Source organism: Leptonotus elevatus, chromosome 22 (genome assembly GCF_054856555.1).
Source record: "Leptonotus elevatus isolate MCC_2025b chromosome 22, RoL_Lele_1.0, whole genome shotgun sequence".
In the NCBI taxonomy this organism is placed as follows: Eukaryota; Metazoa; Chordata; class Actinopteri; order Syngnathiformes; family Syngnathidae; genus Leptonotus; species Leptonotus elevatus.
Window position 1 is genome coordinate 7,184,704 of NC_141260.1, and position 2,327 is coordinate 7,187,030.

Sequence of the window (2,327 nt, forward strand, 5' to 3'; positions counted from 1 at the left end):
TCCGAGCTTGACGCCAAAGTTGGAAGCCTTGACGCGACTGTTATGATCATGTAGTAAGCCTCACCGGCTAAGCGCGGCTAGTGCGGCTACCGCTGCTAAGGCCGCAAAACGCGCACAATAGCCGACCGGGTACTTCTACACAATCGGACATTCGATCGGGCGATGGAGAGTTGGCATCGACCAATGCAGATTGATGATGATGATGATGATGACTCCGAGCTTGACGCCAAAGTTGGAAGCCTTGACGCGACTGTTATGATCACGTAGTAAGCCTCACCGGCTAGCGCGGCTACCGCTGCTAACGCCGGAGCTTTCACATGCGGACATTTTGTCGGACAATGAAGAGTACCCCGAGTCCAATGCATATTCATCGGAGGAGCGGGTACAGTCTGATCACGGAGAAGACACTGTTTCTGGACTACGATGCCACCATGAATGGAGTGGATAAAATGGATCAGAACATCTCTTACAACCCGGTGTAGCAACTGAAGGACACGAGGAAGCGAGACGTAACGAAACCGTAGCATGATCCTGATATTAGACTTGATGGCAACACACACTGCAGTATATACTTGCTATTCCCCGGAAAAAACGGCCTGCAAGAAAGTGGAGCACGCGAAGAGGCAATCTGTTGTGCAAATGCTGTTGCGTCTCCTTGCACGCAGGAGAGTGTTACAAAAAGAAAAACTGTCGTTGAAACATCCACATATTTGTAAATAGCACCACAGTTGCACACATTTGTAAATAGTTTGCCAAATTGTTGTCAAATTGTTACACTGTTGAATGTAAATAAACGTATTTTGCTATCAAAAAACACTTTTTCATTCTTGGTGGTAGTGTTTTATAGAAGTAAAGCACTATTTAGGTGTTTGTGGCATCATTCATGGACAAAAAGAAGTGTAAAATTCACTAGAATGCATGAAATAATATCGTTTCACTAAAAGCTTGATTTCTCCGTATTTTGGTCCAAAACAGGCGAAATTGGGTCAAACTAACCATTTTCTATTGTTGATTACTAAAGAACGGAATAAGGTAGAAACAAACTTTTTTTTTCTGATGAAAGATCTTTCATTTGGTAGTACGTGTGTTTCCATAGTCCAAACAGAACATTTTCTGTGGACCTTGAAAGATCAGTCAAAATGCTTAAATCGGCTGGCACTGACGGCATCCCTTTTCTGAAAACGTCTGGCAGTCAAAGAGTTAAATACTATAAATTGTCCATTTCCTTTGCTAAAATAAATGTTTTATTTTATAATATTGATGAGTTCTTCAAGATGCACAAACAGTGACTGTGCACATGTTGTTTCCTCAGGGCACACATACACATATAAAAGTAATTTGTAAGATGTTGATAAAATTGGGTTAATGGTGTAAATCAACAAATTCAAATTGGAAGGTTCATTTAACTAGATTGTTTTATGTTCAATATACTTTAAAAAAAAAAATTCAGTGACATGTACAATGTAGCCAATAATAAAATATATAATACTGGATATTTTGTAGAAACATTTCATCACTTGTAAAGATTTGTCTGTGTTGAATAATTTAGACAGGTGATAATTGCTGAAATTAAAATAACAGATTCATCACATTATTTTAAATGCATAGTAATTAAAATGGATCACTCCCTTAACACTGAAAACAAAGATATGAATTAGACAATGGTTGGTTCTTTTTAGTGGTTAAAAAAGTGGATGTTTGAATTACAATTTGTATCTTTTTTTATTTTTTTATTTTTTTTTTTTGTGCAAAAAACACATACAAGTGGTCAAGCAGTGCATCCACCACCAGACAGCCTGTCCTGTATGTAGCAGTATGTCCTACTCGCAACCCGCGAGTGTTGTATGACACAATCCGCATTATTGAACCTTGCAGCTGCACGCAACGCAGTTGCCCCCTTAAACTGGTCTCCTCGGATGCAGCGCGCTCTAACCTCACCATCGGGCTGCAACCCATCTTGTGATAGTTGGGACTTCGCGTTGTCTTCTCTCGCGCGTTTTTTTCTAATCCTAACCCTGATTGGTCCGCTTTTTTCCCTGTCTGTGCTGTGGCCAATGACATTCGCTTGATTTTGGAAGGTTCTAGACGACGGACCCCCTTGCTGATAGTTGGAGTTCATGTTGTCTTGTCTCTTTTCCCTGATTGGTCGTTTTCTGCTTGTCTGTGCTGTGGCCAATTAGAGACGCTTGAATGAGACTATTTTAGAAGGTTCTCGACCACGGCTTCTTCCCATTTCATCTCGTCTGAGGTAAGTGTTGCACGGCAGTTGTTTGTAGTCTGATGTATAATGCTAAATAAGTGAGATTTTGCAAGTTTTCCCCCATCTT